The 6,126-nt window shown below is 41.2% G+C and overlaps 1 long non-coding RNA gene across 1 annotated transcript in view; it reads left to right on the top strand.

Moving 5' to 3' along the window:
- Nucleotides 1–1,482: 1,482 nt before the first annotated feature.
- LOC103774219 overlaps nucleotides 1,483–6,126 on the top strand; it is a 7,853-nt gene continuing 3,209 nt past the window's right edge. The window contains exon 1 of the long non-coding RNA XR_608167.1: nucleotides 1,483–1,578. This is a non-coding gene — a long non-coding RNA (uncharacterized LOC103774219). The remainder of the gene's footprint in view (nucleotides 1,579–6,126) is intronic.

Below are 6,126 nucleotides of genomic sequence, written 5' to 3'. Positions count from 1 at the left end.
GGAAGCTGGGAACTTCCTGACATGCTTTTCCCTATGTCTACGTAATTTTCCATACATTTTTTTTCTTGGGAAAGCCATTTGACTGCTTTGATGTTAGTCAAACTAACTTGAGCTTGCTTCACAAAATCTTCCTCTGTTTTCATTCTTTGTAGAATCCTCTCTTGTCAAGGCATTTTAAGAAGCTAAATAATTGACTTGTAGGCAAAAATATATTCTCAAAAAAAAAAGCTAGCTTTAATCCCAGTTAAAATTTAACTTGGACTCTAACACTACTCTTGCATTTGCAGCCTCCCCCTGCCCTTCTCCCCACTTAGTAACAGTACTAGAAAGTGTATCCTAAAGTGTTTCTGCTGTTGGAGAGTCTTGGTACTTTGTTAGAGAACAGAAATTTTGTAAACAGCATGCAAAGCATGCATTTGCAGTCATTATTAGATGTTAGTATATATGAAATATTTAAGGAGAATTCTCTTCTTAGCCTCTTTCTAAAATTTATTTGAAGCTGTTAAAATTTACTTTGAAAAAAAAAAACAGTTTAGCAGCATTTGAACACTTGTGATTGTTTTTTTAATGGTCTATTCTTGAATAAATTTGCTTGTGAGAGTTTAAGTCCATTATGTTGGCATTAGATGACTTTAACATAGTGTATGCTAGTCTGTAATCCTTCTGTGCATAGTTATAATCATATGCAATGATAGAAGAGAACAATATTTTAGCTGAGTGCATCCTCTTGAGGTAGCTGTCGTGGGAAAAACTGGAAAAGGGCCAAAATACACAGGTAGAACAGTGGCTGAAGGGAGTGTTCTGTTTTAGTCAACCGTGTCAGTCTGACTGCAGCTGTTCAGCATGTTGACACAACACTTTCAGTGCCATTTGTCTGTGCCACTTGCTTTCAAAATTGTTTCTGTGGCAGGCAAGTCATCTTCAAAATGCTCTGCTGTAATAGAGTTAAAAGTAGAATGGTCTAAGGAGCATTGTAACAAGCTACACATTCATTGCCTTGTTGCTGCAGTGCTGTGTATGGTAGCAGTGCATGTGTCTCCTCTGCAGCAGGCTCACTTCTGCTGACCATATGCTGTCCAGAGCACTAATCCTGTTGCCTTTATCCCTGACTCCAGGGCTGACTGCCACAGCAGCCTGAATGCTCTGCTGGCTTCATGCAAACTGAGGCATCTGTTCTATGGCAGCAGGGGGTGGAGAACCTTAACTGGCTTGTTACATGCTTAGATCTCTCCAAGGGGGTGATACTCCAGCAGGATGATCTGTATCATTTTGGCTTCTGTGGGCTCTGCCATCACTTCTGACAGCCAAGACTCCAGGCGCTATGCTCCTGTTACTCTGGTCCCTTCAAACAGTGTCATTGTGTCAAACACAACAAGATTTTCTGAAAGAGTTGCAATATTTGTTAATATAACTGGGAAATTTTGTATGCTTTCTTGAATAATTTAATGACATGAAGCTAATAACTGTCTGTTTTCCTACTAGAATTCTTACTATCCTTCAAAACCAAGTGATACTTACCCTCACAGACATATTAGAGGACACTTTGAAAATGCAGAACCCATCAGAAGACATTTTAAGGTACAGAGATCAGCTTTTATCAGATGTATGTTACATAAAATGGTGATTCAATCTTGTTGAGTCTGGTAACAGGAGACACATTTTTGAAGGTATTAAATGCCATGAAAAATACTGCATCATAGCCTAATTGTTTCCACTGAAATAATGGGAGGCTTCGGTTTCAGTAGGTGAGAGGGCTGGCAGTGGATTGGGCAGGGTTCTCCACTATTGTGTCAATGCAGTTTAAATAAGTTAACTGCAAAGTTGAGAATTGCAGAAATTAGACAATGACTATAAAGCTCATCTATCCAAACACCAAGCTAGTTAGCTTTTTTTTCTTCACCTGATGCATGTGGATGCCTGAACTGTTTCCCAAGACTAGGAGACATGAATTGTATTGCTTTCAAAATTATATTACTGTTGCTTTATTAGCCATTTCATATAAGGATTTCTGGTGAACTAATCTCTTGTGTATATCCTGCAGAGTGCTTTCTATGCATTTAAAAAAAAAAAAAATAATTGTGAAGCTTTATTCTCAGGGCCCCCCCAGACAGGAAGGAGGTGGGCAGCTGTGCTTCTTCCTGGGGTAGGTCAGTGGCTTTCTAATGCCTTCTGATTGTAAAATGTATCATGAGTCCAGCAGAAATACAAAAAAATACTTTCTTCTTTCTCTGCTGCTGATGACACACTGTGCATGGATCCAGTCAGAGATCTTCATATTAGAAAAGTGTTAAATCAAATTATAATCAATATGTGTTAGTCAAATACAGAACAACTTTAGTTTTCTACCTTAAAATTACCCCTACTTACTGAATAGATGTGTTCTCAAGAATAAAATAAGACATAAAATAGGTAGCAATTTTTCCTGTTTTGTAGATAGTGAAATTGAAATAAAGTTTTGATGGCTAAGTTGGGTAGCTGGCATTTTGGATGAAATTTTGAAAGGGGGCAGTGTAGGTGTAGGGTTTTGTGGTTTGTGTTTGTCAACCATGTTACCCTTCCCCCCACTGGATAGAAAGGCTTTTAGACTCTCCTGTTTAGGTGTGCTTTACCAGTCAGCCTTACAAATAACTGACCGAACACTAGCAATAAAAGCTAACTTTCTTCTTGGGGCCGGGGTGGGAAGGTAGCTTTCCAAGCTGAAGTTAACATGTTTAAGTGTCAGCCTGGTGGCCTGGTATAACTATTTTAACACAAGGACATCATAGCCTCCTAACTGGTATCCCCTCTGTATTGCCAGCCTATAGGGAATGAGGGATCTTTAGCACTGGCTGCCATACAGAATCACAGATGGGTAGGGGTTGGAAGGGACCTCTGGGGATCATCTAGTCCAACCCCCTGCCAAAGCAGGTTCACCTAGAGCAGCTTGCACAGGAATATGTCCAGGCAGGTTTTGAATCTCTCCAGAGAAGGAGATTCCAGAGCCTCTCTGAGCAGCCCGTTCCAGTGCTCTGTTACACTCATGGTAAAGTTTTTCCTCATGCTGAGGTGGAACTTCTTGTGTTCTAATTTGTCTGTTGCCTCTTGTCCTGTTGCTGGGCACCACTGAAAAAAGACCAGCCCCATGCTCCTGACACTAGATATTTGTAAGCATTGATCCTCTCTGTCTTCTCCAGGCTAAACAGCCCCAGGTTTTTCAGACTTTCCTTGTAAGAGAGCTGCTTCAGTCCCCCAGTCATCTTTGTAGCCCTCTGTTGGTCTCTCTCCAGTAGTTCGCTGTCTCTCTTGAACTGGGGAGCCCAAGTCTGGACACAGTACTCCAGATGTGCCTTTACCAGGGCAGAGTAGAGGGAGAGGAGAACATCCCTTGACCTGCTGGTCAAACTCTTCTTTGTGCACCCCAGGAGACCATTGGCTTTCTTAGCTACAAGAGCACACTGATGGCTCATAGATTACTTGTTGTCCACCAGGACTTCCAGGTTCTTCTCTGTGGAGCTGCCTTCCAGTAGGTGAACGCCTAACCAGTACTGATGCATGGTGTTATTCCTCCCCAGGTGCAGGACCCTACACTTGCCCTTAGGTTCCCCTCTGCCCAACTCTCCAGCCTGTCCGTACCATTGAGGTTGGTAGTTGATGTAGTATAAAGGAAATGGAAGGCTGCACTTGTTTACATTGGCCTACAGTTCCACTGGACATTATGCAAGCATGGAAGCATCCACTTAAGTTCTCATCCCATATATAAATGAATATTGCTGGATCCAATGATTTGTCCCATGTAGGGAAAATCGCATATGAGCTCTTATTGCAGTTTGCATATGTGTATGGCACATTTATCACTGCCATGGAAACAGCAGTGCTGATTTGACTTTAATTTCATCAACTTTTTTTTTAACATTTAATTTCCTCCTGTGTAACACAGAGGGATTTTCTTTCTCATGCTGTTGCTGAAACCTACTTAGAAAGGTGGTTTGACTATCTTCTACACTGAGGAGACTTTCTTGGCTGATTATTTAAAACAAAACAAAACCAAACAAATATACCACCACAAAATCCCACCAACTAAGTCCCCACCCCATGCTATTCAAAAAGCCACAACAAAGAAAAACACCACAAAACCCCAGAAACCCCAAACGCCACCATGTTTCTTGGTATATAAAACGGGGGAATTTTAAATTAAGCAAAAAGCAGGGTGTACAGTATTTAAAACAAACAAACAAACAAACAAAAACCAAAACAAACAAAACTTGCACTATGGTAAAATTAAAAAAAAAAAAAAGATATTTTAGAACAGTAGCTTTACAAAGGATCTGAACAAGTCTTACAAAATTTCAAAGGTCTTTTTTTAATGACACTTTGCAAGGAATGTTGAAGCCAGCCTTTAAAGTGGGTACATGCACAGTACCACATCTTTAGAACTAAACTTCATTCCCCGTTTAACAGAGCTCAGGGTATTGATAGCTGTGGTGGGTTCACCCCAGCCAGCAGCTGAGCACCACACAGCTGCTTACCCACTTGCCCTGCAGCTCCCCTCCTCCCCCAGCAGGATGGGAGAGAGAATATGAGAGCAAATTGAGAAAGCTTACTGGTTGAGATGAAGACAGCCTAAGAACTGAAGGAAAGAGGAAGAAGAATGCGATGCAAAGGCAGCCACTTGCCACCTCCCACAAGCTGAGTGATGGCCAGACATTGCCTGGGGACTGTCTCCTCCAAAGCTCCCTCCCCCTCAGTTTGTCTTGCTGAGCAGGAGGTTATATGGCACAGAATATCCCTTTGCTCAGCTTGAGTCAGATGTCCTGGCTCTGTCCCCTCCCAGCTTCTTGCCCACCCCTTGCCTGCTTGCTGAGGAACAGAGTAGGGGAAGAAGAGAAGGCCTTGGTGCTATGCACGCGCTGCACGGCAGTAGCCAAAGCACTGGCATGTTTCCAGTGCTGGTTTGGTCAAAAATCCAAAATGTGTGTGCTGCTGTGAAGGAAATTGACTCCATCCCAGCCAGATCCAGTGTAGTGTCATTTATTTGCTCATGTGGACTTGTTTTAGAGCTTGAGGCCATTGGTTCATAGGCATTGTCATTAGCATTATTTACAAGATAGTCTTCATTAAAAACTAGATGTCACCTTAGCATATTTTATTCTCACTTTAGAATAGGAGTTAACATTTTCCACACACCTTAGATTACCTTATTTTGCTCTGAGTGGTGAGTACAGTGCCTACATACAAAATGTATAGGTACAGATACAACATCTGTTCACTTTGTCTACATCTGATCCTGTTCTACATTAACAATACTGCCATTCCCCTCCATCCTCACTTAGGGAACATTTAAATGCTTGAGTTGAAACTTTTAAGATGTGTAAAACTGAATTTTCAGTATCTTGTACCTTTTTCCCCTTATTTTATTTGGTCTGCTCCTCTGCTTGTTGTCATACAAATGCAGTGGCAGAGCACTAAGACCTCTTTCCCAGCCACATTTTTCAAAGCAGAGAACCACAGAGAGCTGTGGGAAAAATGGGAATTTTTAATCTTAACTCTGTTTAGGGGCATAATCCAGCATTAAAAATGCCCTTCAGTTTTCCCTATTGCAGGTGTATATCTGCTTTAAGAATTTACTATTGTGCCTGGACTCTGACTCTTTTCAGAAAAGGGGTTAGCATTTAGTAACCCTTTGAAAGTATCTTCTGCTTACAAGCACCATAACTGTAACCAGGGGGGACTGATGAGCCAGCTTCTCAATTATCTCCTCCATAGTACATGTGTGAAATGGTTTGGGAAACAACAAAACTCCTGCATTTGCATAAAGGAACCTCCCTTCTGTACAGTCCTTTCTTAGCTGTTTGTCAACCACACAGTGGAAAATCTGGTACCAAACTTAGTGCAACCTGAGAGCATGTGATTTTTCTTGAAGTGATCCTTACTCTGTCAAAAGGAAACTGCTTTCACCAAAGTAACTGGGTCATGCTCAAGAAAGTCTATTTCTGTGATACATTTTGTTCTCTCCTAGCTTTTAAAGGTGTTTGTAAAAGATGACAGTAATTTTATATGGTCAGGATGTTTTGAGTTTTTTAGCTGGAAGGCCATTGGTTTTTTTTGAATTTGAGGGAAGGAAAACCTGTAAATTAAAAGGATGAATAC

This window comes from Merops nubicus, unplaced genomic scaffold, assembly GCF_000691845.1.
Source record: "Merops nubicus isolate BGI_N331 unplaced genomic scaffold, ASM69184v1 scaffold1956, whole genome shotgun sequence".
Classification (NCBI taxonomy): Eukaryota; Metazoa; Chordata; class Aves; order Coraciiformes; family Meropidae; genus Merops; species Merops nubicus.
Note: the sequence above shows the minus strand (reverse complement) of the source record. Positions and strands in the feature narration are given on the sequence as shown.